The sequence below is a fragment of the Schistocerca nitens genome, chromosome 1 (assembly GCF_023898315.1).
Source record: "Schistocerca nitens isolate TAMUIC-IGC-003100 chromosome 1, iqSchNite1.1, whole genome shotgun sequence".
NCBI classification, from domain to species: domain Eukaryota; kingdom Metazoa; phylum Arthropoda; class Insecta; order Orthoptera; family Acrididae; genus Schistocerca; species Schistocerca nitens.
In genome coordinates, this window is record NC_064614.1 from 1,173,890,201 (window position 1) to 1,173,904,011 (window position 13,811).

At 43.9% G+C, this 13,811-nt stretch overlaps 1 protein-coding gene across 8 annotated transcripts in view; it reads right to left on the minus strand.

Moving 5' to 3' along the window:
• Nucleotides 1-13,811, minus strand: part of LOC126200108 (protein-tyrosine sulfotransferase-like) — a 971,294-nt gene that overhangs the window by 719,446 nt on the left and 238,037 nt on the right. For 5 of the 8 annotated variants that reach the window (XM_049936684.1, XM_049936679.1, XM_049936682.1 and 2 more), the window contains one exon: nucleotides 3,194-3,266. The exons of the other annotated variants lie outside the window; for them this stretch is intronic. The gene's annotated coding sequence lies outside the window, so the exon portion shown is untranslated. The remainder of the gene's footprint in view (nucleotides 1-3,193; nucleotides 3,267-13,811) is intronic. 8 annotated transcript variants of the gene reach the window in all.

The window sequence follows — 13,811 nt, forward strand, 5'->3', positions numbered from 1 at the left end:
GTTGGAGAAGGAAATCAGCCGTGGCCTTAATTAAGAAACCAACGCATTTTTTACATTACGCGAGCTAGGAAAACTGTGGAAAATGTAAATCTGTCTGGCCGAACGGGCATCTTGAATCCTCCCCATCGAAAAAAATACGGATCGCAGATCGCTCTTTACTGACAAACTTGTTTATGCGATTTAGAGAAATCGTGGGAAACTTAAATCTGGATGTCATGAAGAGGATTTGAATACCAGTTCTCCCAATTATATATCCACTCTCTTACTACTTCGCCACCATGCTAGTGTGAAATTTGAGGCATTAGGGACACAGCATTAGCCCAGATAGGATAGAGCAGTCCGAGGACTTGTTCAAGTGTGAAGCCACAACACCGTTCCTCTGACAAGAGGGCGCAGGGTCGGAATGGGAATCGGAGAACAGACAATGGTGATATGGTTTAAGGTGCCCGGAAATGGAAATGCCGTGTGGCTAGGGCCTCCCGTCGGGTAGACCGTTCGCCTGGTGCAAGTCTTTCGATTTGACGCCACTTCGGCGACTTGCGTGTCGATGGGGATGAAATGATGATGATTAGGACAACACAACACCCAGTCCCACAGCGGAGAAAATCTCCGACCCAGCCGGGAATCGAACCCTGGTCGTTAGGTATGACATTCCGTCGCGCTGACCACTCTGCTGCCAGGAGCGGACAAGGTGCTCGGTACCTCACCACAGAACCGTTCACCCTGAGGACCTCCGTTGGAGATATCGTATTCGGAAGGCGGACGAGATGAATTTACCATCGACTGAAATATCGTAGTAGTAAGACAGCACAGCACACAACTGCCAAGTTTAACATCCCGTGGATGGTGAGTTCGACCGCGGTCTAACAGTTTATTTCCTGTTTCTTTCTTTATTCTTGCTCTGCTTTCACTTTTGATAACAGCTGATTACCACCTCCCTTATGTCGATTAGGAAATATATGACACAGTGATGATATGCAACTGAATTCATATTTAATATGCTGCAGGCCCAAAAAGATTTTGCACCAAGAATATTGTATAAAGTTCACCTTACGAAAGTGGCTTTAGTTTTCGATAAGTTTAAAGGGAAATTTATTTCAGTATTATTCTGAAACTGATTTTTCAGATGTTACTTTTGATAAATATCATAATCAATTTAACAATTTAAGAAACGCAGGTGACCATAAAATCCAATGAACAAGCGACTGGATGTTAACTGCACCCGACTTTGGCACTTATTCATAGGTATTTAGCTTTAGAACTGCTCGTCGAACGCAGTCTTCGGGAAATGCAGGGCACTGAACGAGCGAACGCGGGAGTCTGCAGAGAATGTCTCCTTTCCCTAAAGAGAGATTTGCATCATTCTCGTATCTTTATGTGTGAAAACAAAGAAAAAACATAAACAAAGCCCAATTGTCGCTTCGAAAAAGAAAGCAACTGAAAGTTTGCAGCCATAAACAGGTGTATCACCGAAACATGGCGGTATTCTCCCTGTTTTCCGTCGTATGCGGCAATCGTTCTAAAGCTCCGAAAAGCGACTGAAGGTGATGTGACTGAAGTGCAAACGAGAAGGAACAACCACTGTTAAACAGAGACCAGACATACCTCGTGTATCGACAGACAGCAGACGGTGATTTTGAAAATTCGCGTGAAATCAGCGGAAGGTGTCACAAGTGAGCTCTACATTTCCACCAGTAGTCCAACTAGCACAATGAGTGTCGGAGAGACTTTGAACGAATGGGGTACAATATCGAGCAGCTCCTTATAGGATACACGTTCTGTATTCAATGCTAAGCGACGTTTGAGGTGCTATAAAGAGGAAGCCATTAGACAGCTGTGACTAGAGACGAACGATTGGGAATGATCACGCTGTACGCTGTGGCAATCCAATCGAAGGGTCTGGATTTGGCGAATGCCAGGAGAAAGTTAGCTGCCATCATGTGTACTGGCGACAGTGAAGTGTAGCCGAGGTGGTGCTACGGTTCTGGGATATTTTCCATGATTTGAGTGTCATCCGTTATTACGCATAAGAAAACACAAAATGTGGGAGGATACGATTACATTTTACATCAATGTGTACTGCGTACAGTGGAGGAACAGTTTTTATCAGCACACCAACGTATCCTGTCTTAAAGTAGCATCTGTGAGGCTACGGTTTGTGAACCTTAACATTCCTGAAGCGGAATGGCGTTCCCAGAATCCCGACACGAACCTTATCGAAAACCTTTGGGATGAGATATAACGCAGACTTCTCTGCTGACCCCATCGTCCAACATCACTGCCTTCTTTGGCTATTGAGGAAGAACTGGCTGCTGTTCCTCCACAGGCATTCAGACACCTTATTGAAGGGGTCCCAAGCAGAGTTCAAACCGTCATATAGGCGAAGAATGGACACACCCCATATTAACGTCCATTAATAGGGGTACAGATACTTTTGATCACATAGTGTCAAGTGAATTACAAAAATTATGCATTGCATTCGAGAATGTCTGTGTATTTCAGGTCACTGTTGATGCATCAATGCGAATAGTCTTGCCGCAGTGGTAACACCGGTTGCCGTCAGACCACCAAAGTTAAGCTTTGTCGGGCTTGGCTAGCTCTTGTATGGGTGACCGTTCTGTGTTCCGAGCTCTGTTGGCAAGCGAGATGCACTCAGCCCTTGTGAGGCAACTTGAGCAGGTACTTGATCGAGAAGTAGCAGCACCGGTCACGGAAACTGACAACGGCACGAAGAGCGGTGTGCTGCTCACAAGCCTCTCCATATCCGCATCCAGTGACGCCTGTGGACTGGGGATGACACGGCGATCGGTCGGTACCGTTGGGCCTTCCGAGGTCTGTTCGGACGGAGTTTAGTTTAGGTCTTAGTAGATGCATCAGTAAATTAAGGTGAAACACGTATGACAAAATGCAATACACATTGATTCAGTTGCCCATGGACATAACCTAAAAATCGTTAATATAATATTTAGAGAGGAATTCGTGGCTGGCCGCATCAAACCAGTCATAAGACTGATGACACACAAAAAAAATTAGAAACTATTATTACAGTTTCCGTATGGCGCGTCCCGGCAGTCGCTGCTATTAGATCATAAAAACGCAGAAACAACATATCTCATCAATGAGTACAATGCAGCGCATAATAAGTACCAAACAGAATATACTGCTGAACTGCGTAGCAGCAAAACATACTTACGTGTGACGCAGGCGCCTCAGACGCGGCTGAAGGCTGATGTGGTTGCTGATGCTACCGCCACAATACCACACTTCTGAAACACAAAAGGTAAAAACAATCAACATTACACTACCCGGTCTTATGAGAAATCCGATAATATATATATATATATATATATATATATATATATATATATATATATATAATCTTAAATATATGAAATTAATACTATAATACTACTTTTTAAAGATAGCAAACTGCAAACCTAGGCTTGCGTATTCGAATTCCACAGTAATCGTGGTCGTGGAATGTACTGTTCGTGAGTTAAGTCTATTTGCTCTCCTGAGTTTTCTTGTGGCGAGGACTATGCGGAATTCTCGCCATCACGGCAACTGTGTTCCTTTGCTGTGTCTTTGTCTACCGTGGCCTACAAAGGTAAGTGAGTACCTAGGGCGAAAACGCAGGGCACTGTGAAAACCGCACAATAGTTAAATTTCGCGTCTCTGTACGTAGTGTTGATAACGCACATGAGCTGGAATAGAAATGTTGGCGCCGTAGTTCCCGATTATAGACTGTGCGTCAGCACGCTGGGTGGGATCTCGTCAAGGAAGATCATATCTCACAGTCTGTCTGACGTTAAGTTGGATAGTTTCCTTTGTGCTCGAGAGGAGTAGGTTAAGCGTTTCATCCTTCCCCTACCCGTCATTTCCATAATTATCCATTATGACACAAATAAAATAATACACCACATTGCACTGAAAAAGGAAGGTGCATTCATCATTACCATTATCATCCCCTTGCATGGTTTAGCTGTTGTAATCACGTGTTACGTTCTCTATCATTCATTCATTCATCCATCCATCCATCCATCCATCCATCCATCCATCCATCCATCCCTTATGAGGTCTACCCAGTTCTCTCTTTCCTGTCAGCCGATAATTCATTACCTTTTTTGGCAACGTATTTTCTGTCATTCTATCAAAGTGATTTTCCCATTTCATCCTACTCTCTTCTACTAGGTCTACAACTTTGCTTCTGCCGTTTTTTCTCGAAGTTCGGGGCTTTATTGTGAAAAACTTACAAAAAAAGTATGATTCATAGTATTTCCCATCGTTCGCCACTACATTCTCCCATCTTTCGGATAGCATATGAATCCCGTGGCGGAAGAAGTGGGTGTCTTTTGTCGGGATCCATGAATCGAATTTTGCACTTGTTCATATGATCGGAAATGCTGGTCAGCCAGACTGTATGCCACTGATTGAAAAATGTGGTAGTCAGAGAGAGCAAGGTATGGAGAATACGGCGGGAAGGATAGGACTTCTCATTTCAACGTTTCCATGTATATTTTGACGGGTTTTGCAACATGGGGTCGAGCACTGACCTGCTGAAAAATTACCTTTACGTGTCTGTCGCTGTATTGTGGCCGTTTGTGTTTCAGTACTGGGCTCTAACGCATCAATTGCTTTCGATAATGATGTCCTGTGACTGTCTTCGTCTGATTCAGTAGCTACGAAAAAGTTTTGTCTTCCACCGCCATGCCGGTCTTCGACATCAAAATCACTCTTCTTAAGGCGTTGAATACATTCTCTGCACGTTCTTCCACTAATAGTTCCCTCGCCATTGGTCTTACCCAGCATTTTGAGAGCCACAGCCGCATATTTCTTCACGTTAAAGCAGAAAATTAAAACTTCCCGTAAATGGCGAGAGGGTACGTAAGTTGACGTACTTAAGCGATAATAACCTTATGATGCAATTACAGATCGACTAATATTTTTATGCCATTATCTTTACAGGTGCCTAAGCTTATTGTACTACACCTGTGACCAACCACCTGAACCCCACTTGCCGCTACCACCGTCTATTGCAAAACGGCGGAGGCAAAGTTGTAGACCTAATATCTTGTCATTAACTGAAAAGAATTTTAAATCTTATCTTATTGTGTCATTCCTTATATTAACAATTTTCTTACAGCCTCTAACATATCTCATGAACTTCATCTATGCTACTTGTATACGTGACTTTTCTTTTTCTGTTGCTGTCCGTGATTCCTTACACAAGAGTAGGTACAGCCATAAATTTACAGAATGTCATTTCTGTTTCTCTTACTGTTTTTTCCCCAAAGTTGTTTCAATTGTTCCGCAGTCAGCTTGATATTTATTAACCTTCTTCTCAATGTCATTGTCATAGTTAAAACTAATGTCAAATGCTAGACAACTGAAATGGGATACTTGTTCTAAAATTTTATCATTTATTATTATTTTCGATTTGACTGGATTCTTCCGTTTGAAAGCCATTATCTTTGATTTATTTGCAGATAAGTTGTAATATATTGCGTTTCGGCTCAATCTACATACCGCTCTTTGTAAATTACCTTCTGTTTCCTGTATAATTATGGTCATCAGCACATAAAAGAGTATTCAATAGTCTGCTAGATCGTATTTTAATTCCTGTGTGTATTTCATCTATCCACTTCATAACTAGGTCGTTAATATATAAATTAAATAAAGTTGGAGATAGACAGCACCCCTGTCGAACATCATGATCTATCAAAAATTTCAGTTGACATTTTCGAACCTGAACTTATAACTGCATATGTACTTATAAACAGACTCTTTACAGTATTAGTAATATGTTTTGAAAACCTTTTATCTCCAATATTTTTCGCGAAAGGGACCTTTTTATTTAATCAAAGGCTTTCTCCAAATCAATAAATGATAAATGTGTTTCACCTAATTCCCGATTTTTTGTAATAATTTATCTTATTGTAAATATATTAGCATTACACAAACGCCCCTCTCTGAAGCCTGACTGTTCTTCTGAGATTACTGCATCAGCGATAGTTTGCAACCTTTGATTAAGAAAGTTTTTCATTAATAACGTGGATTAATATCAATATTTCGGTATGTTCCACGAATAACTTTCAAAACTGGTTACTACGTTCGGCTGACAACGAAGAGCTAATTATACACTAACGTTTCCATTTCCTGTAGCTCGCACAGTTATTATTTACGTTATCACTTTGAGCTCCATTGCTAGAACTTTTTCCAACCGGTTACCTTGCATATTTCCTCCATCAGTTGGTTCAAATGGCTCTGAGCACTATGAGACTTAACATCTGAGGTCATCAGTCCCCTAGAACTTAGAATTACTTAAACCTAACTAACGTAAGGACATCACACACATCCATGCCCAAGGCACGATTCGAACCTGCGACTGTAGCAGTAGCGCGGTTCCGGATTGTAGCGCCTAGAACCGCTCGGCCACACCGCCCCCATCAGTATTCTGACTGATTTGGTGCAACCGTCAATTATTTCCTCTCTTGGGCCAACCTCTCAAAGTAGCACTCAACGCAGCGTCTTCAATTTATTTAACCTACAGGGCCAAAATATAACAATTTGCGTACTAATTAAGTGCCATACCCGAGAATTCCTGTCAACAGTCGAAAGTGGTGATGTGTCCATTACTCAGTACGATCGTGACGGTGAATAGAATTATCTGCATGTGATGCAATACCTTAGAAACACGTCAATGATTGACTCATACATACAAATGTCCCGAAATGGGTAACTTCAGAAAATCCATGACGCCGTTCGCGAATGATGGTAGAAAACCGTAGCGAAGTGCAGGAAGATATGCGGAAGATCGATGATTGATGTAGGAACTGGCAGTTAATCCTCTACATACACAAATTTAGCGTATTTCGTACAAATAGAAAGAAATAACCATTATTTTAGGCCTATACGATTGCCAAACAATCACTGGAAGCAGTCACACAGTCACATTCACTGAATATATGGCAGTTATTTATTTTATTAACTGTAGAGAGTAACGCCGGCTGGTGTGGCCGAGCAGTTCTAGGCACTTCAGTTTGGAACCGCGCGACCGCTACGGTCGCACGTTCGAATCCTGCCCCGGGCATGGATGTGTGTGATGTCCTTAGGTTAGTTAGGTTTAAGTAGTTCTAAGTTCTAGGGGACTGATGACCTCAGATGTTAAATCCCATAGTTCTCAGACCCATTTGAACCATTTTTTAGGTAGAGAGTAGCGCACCGCCTTGAAATGTAAAGTGGGTCGGATGCTTCTAAATCCAACAGCAAAGACTTCTCATTGTTACAATCTTATTGGTATACGGTTGTTAATGCTTTTTTAAACAATATAAAGAACATAATATACAAAAATTCTCTAAGGTTACTGCGAACTGAATGCTTAACAATTGTTAAAACGGTTCTATATAGTTTGTTTCTGCCTAGTCGATGAGAATATAACTTATATAATGCAAATTTCAAAGAAAAATTTTAAAAAGATGTGATACAATGAGTGTGGTGAAAATAATCTGCAATATGTAGAGGGAAGTGATACTGTATTTGGATGTGTAATATAGTCTAAGTAGCATGTTGATTCACAATGGCCTATTTCTACCTATTTCAGGTGAGAAAGTCTCTGTAGAACCTCGAGCTGCTCTCCTCTGAAACGGTATTCAGCAGCTGTTCGTTTGTATATGGGAGTACCCAGCAAAATAATCTAAAGTGGAACGACCTAATAAAACTAACAGAAGGAAAGGCAAAAAGTCATTAGAAGAACCCACAGGAAGTGTAGCCCACCGACGAAGGAAAAAGTAGGTTAAAAAATCCTATTCTTGAATACTGCTTGCCAGTCTCCCAACCTTACCAGTTTAATAGAATACACAGAGAAGACCCGATATAATCAAAGAGTTTTGTCGCAGGTTCGTATAGTACCGCTAAAGTGTCACGAAGGTGATAATCGAATACATCAGAGTGGCTTAATATCAAACTTCCAAGAGCGCACGATTCTACAAGAGTCACAAAACATACCGGCTGTCTCAGGCGCATGTTCTCTGATATTTCAGCATATATTTCCAATTTCGTTTCTGCAGTGTCTAGCTGGAGCCAGTCCAGACAAATAGTACTCATCACGTCTTTCGTGAAGCGCCCATAGTTGACGGAAAGCGTCGGTTTGTTTCCCGTTACGAACATAATGATTTTACACTATTGGCCATTAGAATTGCTAGACCAAGAAGAAATGCAGATGATAAACGGCTATTCATTGGACATATATATTATACTAGAACTGACATGTGATTACATTTTCACGCAATTTGGGTGCACAGATCCTGAGAAATCAGTACTCAGAACAACCACCTCCGGCCGTAACAACGGCCTTGATACGCCTGGGCATTGAGTCAAACAGAGTTTGGAAGGCGTGTACGGGGATAGCTGCCCATGCAGCTTCAACACGATACCACAGTTCATCAAGAGTAGTGAATAGCGTATTGTGACGAGCCAGTTGCTCGGCCACCATTGGCCAGACGTTTTCAATTGGGGAGAGATCTGGAGAATGTGCTCGCCGGGACAGCAGCCGAACATTTTCTGTATCCAGAAAGGCCCATACAGGACCTGCAACATGCGGTCGTGCATTATCCTGCTGAAATGTAGGGTTTCGCAGGGATCGAATGAAGGGTAGAGCCACGGGTCGTAACACATTTGAAATGTAACGTCCACTGTTCAAAGTGCCGCAAATGCGAACAAGAGGTGACCGAGACGTGTAACCAATGGCACCCCATACCATCACGCCGGGTGATACACCAGTATGGCGATGACGAATACACTCTTCCAATGTGTGTTCACCGCGATGTCGCCAAACACGGATGCGACCATCAAGATGCTGTAAACAGAACCTGGATTCATCCGAAAAAATGACGTTTTGCCATTTGTGCACCCATGTTCGTCGTTGAGTAAACCATCGCAGGCGCTCCTGCCTGTGATGCAGCGTCAAAGGTAACCGCAGCCACGGTCTCCGAGCTGATAGTTTATGCTGCTGCAAACGTCGTCGAACTGTTCGCGCAGATGGTTGTCGTCTTGCAAACGTCCCCATCTATTGACTCAGGGATCGAGACGTGGCTGCACGATCCGTTACAAGCATGCGGATAAGATGCCTGTAATCTCGACTGCTAGTGATACGAGGCCGCTGGGATCCTGCACGGCGTTCCGTATTACCCTCCTGAATCCACCGATTCCATATTCTGCTAACAGTCATTGGATCTCGACCATCGCGAGCAGCAATGTCGCGATACGATAAACCGCAATCGCGATAGGCTACAATCCGACCTTTATCAAAGTCGGGAACGTGATGGTACGCATTTCTCCTCCTTACACGAGGCATCACAAGAACGTTTTCACCAGGCAACGCCTGTCAACTGCTGTTTTTGTATGAGAAATCGGCTGGAAACTTTCTTCATGTCAGCACGTTGTAGGTGTCGACACCGGCGCCAACGTTGTGTGAATGCTCTGAAAAGCTAATCATTTGCATATCACAGCATCTTCTTCCTGTCGGTTAAATTTCGCGTCTGTAGCACGTCACCTTCGTGGTGTAGCAATTTTAATGGTCGTTAGTGTAAAAATAATAGAACTTCACGTGTCTGTTCGATAGAGGGGTCCCAGATTAGTCTAGAACGATATTTTTGTTTTATCGATATGAATTGACAGCGACAGTAAAACATGAGGGATAACCAGTACTCCGTCCTGGGCCGTGATGACTGTTACCGCCATGCAGAAGCGCGCTGCTCAGTCGCTGGTGGAGTACTCATCATTCTCCATGTTTTACTGTCCCTGTTAATTCATAGCGATAAAACAAATATCGCTCTACACTAATTTGGTACCGCTCTATTGAATGGGCATGTCAAGTTCCGCTTAAAAAATCATTTTTTCGTATCGGAGAAACAAATCGACGCTTTCCGTCAACACCGGGCGTTGCATGAAAGACGTGGTGAGCACTATCTGTTGTGGCGTAACAAGACAGCCACGCCACTCGGAAGTAGCCGAAAGGCACGCGTTAACTCACGCAGGCTAGTAGATAGGTCTGAAACAGGATACGTAATGAATGCTATAAAGAAAAGTTCGTAGCTCCTCGAATACTTAACTTTAATCCATCCTTGTGGTACATCGCTCTTGACGATACAAGTGAGACTCTTTAGATACAAGCTATGTAATGCTAATGGCGCCTTGCTAGGTCGTAGCCATTGACTTAGCTGAAGGCTATTCTAACTATCTGCTCTGCAAATGAGCGAGGCTTCGTCAGTGTGCATCGCTAGCTACGTCGTCCGTACAACTGGGGCGAGTGCTAGTAAGTCTCTCGAGACCTGCCGTGTGGTGGCGCTCGGTCTGCGATCACTGTCAGTGGCGACACGCGGGTCCGACATGTACTAATGGACCGCGGCCGATTTAAAGCTACCACCTAGCAAGTGTGGTGTCTGGCGGTGACACCACACTATCTGTTTGGGCTGATTCCAGCTACATATTGCACAAACGAAATTGTAACTATCTTCCGAGACACGAGAGAAAATGCGCCTGACAACTATTTGGAGAGACACTCTGTACATCTTCCATCCAAGTACGCTTCGCGGTAGTTCAATGGTTCAAATGGCTCTGAGCACTATGGGACTCAATGTTCAAATGTGTGTGAAATCTTATGAGACTTAACTGCCAAGGTCATCAGTCCCTAAGCTTACACACTACTTAACCTAAATTATCCTAAGGACGAACCACACACCCATGCCCGAGGGAGGACTCGAACCTCCGCCGGGACCAGTCGCACAGTCCATGACTGCAGCGCCCTAGACCGCTCGGGTAATCCCACGCGGCTATGGGACTCAACTGCTGTGGTTATCAGTCCCCTAGAACTTAGAACTACTTAAACCTAACTAACCTAAGGACATCACACACATCCAATGAAAGGAGCGAAAGAAAGCATTTGGAAGAAAAGAATGGGCCAGCAGTCGCACGGTTCCGGACTGCGCGCCTAGAACCGCGAGACCACCGCGGCCGGCTTCGCGGTAGTGCCACAAAGTTACCGCTACAGAGATTTACACGGAGGCTTACCAATAAGCGTTGCTCCACGCAGCAGTCGGGACTGGGGCCGTGCGGTCTTAGGCGCCTTGTCATGGTTCGCCCGGTTCCCCCCCGTCGGAGGTTCGAGACCTTCCTCAAGCATGTGTGTGTGTGTGTGTGTGTGTGTGTGTGTGTGTGTGTGTGTGTGTGTGTGTGTGAGAGAGAGAGAGAGAGAGAGCAGTTTGGTCCCACAGGAACTTACCACAAATTTCCAATTTTCGGGACTGGAACAGGAAAGGGGGGAATTAGCAGTGGTATACATAGTACAGAGTGGTTATAATGAAACTTTCGCTACGTGAGAAGGTCCTCAAGACGAACGAGTGATCTTAGGACAAAGAAACTCCATGATAAATAACGAATAAACCACTGAAAGAAACTCGTGTTAATATCCGCATCAGAGGTTAACATTTGTTAGTTGCGTACGATGTGTACGTTACAGGTTACAAACGTTGCTCAATGAGACGACCATCAGCATCCACGATAGGCTGGAACCGCACTAGAGATAGCTCTAGTGCTGCCTGTAACATCTCAGGTGGGATGTTGGCTGTCTCCCTCGCAATGCTCATCTTCAACCTCCAACGTTTGTTAGTGTCCCGTTGATCATTCCTGTTCTTCAGGTAACCCCACAGTCAGAAATCACACGGGTTCTCTGGGTTCAAATATAGTTACCTTGGTGGCCACGCAGTTTGGAACGATCGGCCAATGATTCGGTTTTCAAAAATGGTTCAAATGGCTCTGAGCACTATGGGACTTAACTGCTGTGGTCATCAGTCCCCTAGAACTTAGAAATACTTAAACCTAACTAACCTAAGGACATCACACACAGCCATGCCCGAGGCAGGATTCGAACCTGCGACCGTAGCGGTCGCGTGGTTCCAGACTCAAGCGCCTAGAACCGCTCGGCCACTCCGGCCGGCGATTCGGTTTTCTCCAAATGTGTTACGGAGTAACCGAGTTACCTCACGAACAATATGAGGTGCATCAAAACAGTGGGGTCTGAAGCATCTCTCATCACATGTTCGCGGGGCAGATCGCAGTAACGTGTGCCGTTTACGCAGCCTGTCCGTAGTCCTTTTGTTTGAACCCTACGTCGTTGTAACAGTACCGTCGCCTAACGACAAATCCTGACACTAATACTGCTAAGAACGCAAATCCTGTAACGCACAGTCTTAACATCATTCCTATCGAGTTGGGTACCAATACGGTAAATATTTTTCCATCGACGCTGGCTCAACTAACGAAAATTTACTTATATCTACCCTGTACTCTCCGCCGTACAGCATAACGTGGCTTACTGAGTTGACACGCAAAAGCAGATTTGGTCCGTGCATCATACCACAGTTGCCTGTAATAAAGAGATTGTAATTTGCCGTCTCCCCCACAGTGTGTTCATTACAGAAGGAGTAGTAGGCTATTAATTCGGAACGAACATTTGAAAAACATGAATTCTTGATAGAAGTCAAATGTCTTAACAATGCGTCAAATCGTTCAGTCACGAATTTTTGTCTACGGAATGGTGCTATACCGGCCTGAAAGCTTAATCTTTTACCTGTATCATTACTCTTCTTTTATCGGTATTATTACTCTTGCGCGACACCTTTTTGTGCTTCTCTGGTGTCTGATTTATGGCGTCAGAATATTTAGTTGAGCAGCTTGCTGTGCTGAGATTAAAAAGTGTGACGCGCAGCAAAATCGCCAAGTAAACAGAGGAAAATACCGGGCTTTGTGTCGGCCGGGTTCACACACAGCCTTCGAATACGCGTTCGTTCAGGTCAAAAAACTGGGCAGAAACGGTGTGCGCTAGCTTAAGCCGTTTATGGAGGATATGGAGCATTCATTCGCAAACAAAATGCGCGCATTTGCTTCGTGTGTGCAATTAAAATAGAAAGCTACGCCCATTACGCCGACTTTACCCAGCAATAAAAGTGGATTAGCTTTTTTTCCAAAGAGCGCTCTTACTGTGTGCAGGTTCCCGTAATTGCGAACTCAAAGCGGCTTATTAATTCGGGTGTTGTCTATCCGCTTGACTCCCTACCTATTCGGGCGGGTGAAATCGTCGCCGCGGGGCTTCCGTGTTTGTTTTCCGTCGGCGCACGCTGCGTTTCATCGCCGTAATTACGAAAATTTTGCGAGTAAGTCGCTAAGCCCATACACACCTGGGCAGCAGAGACACGTTTCATATATCTGCCACATAATGCTGATAAAAGGTTTTGGTTATACGGCAGGAAAGTGAGTTTTGATCATACAGAAGTATACAAATGCTATTACATCAAACGAGCGAATATCTTATTGCCGATTATTTACTCATTACGTAACGCTATTAGATCAAAGGGGCGAACATTTTATTGCAGGTTATTTACTCATTAACACAGTCATGGAGCTTTTAGGCAGCTCACCGCATATGAATTAGACCGTGCTAAATCATATGGCGGCCGGAATATTGTCGCAGATTCTGTTTCTACTGGTAACTACATCTACGTTTGCACTCCGAAAACCACCTGACGATGCGTGGAAGAAAGAACTACTTGTAACACTACCACTTACCCCTTTACATGTTCCATTCGCGAATAGTGCGTGGGAACATCGATAAACCTACGTACAAACTCCTATTTTGTCGTCGTGATCATTTCACCACACGCAGACGCTAAGAAAACGGGAACAGGACTGTTGTTCCCTTCAGAGGGACCGACCATCCAGATTTAGATCTTCAATTAATGCAAATGCCGAGATGATTT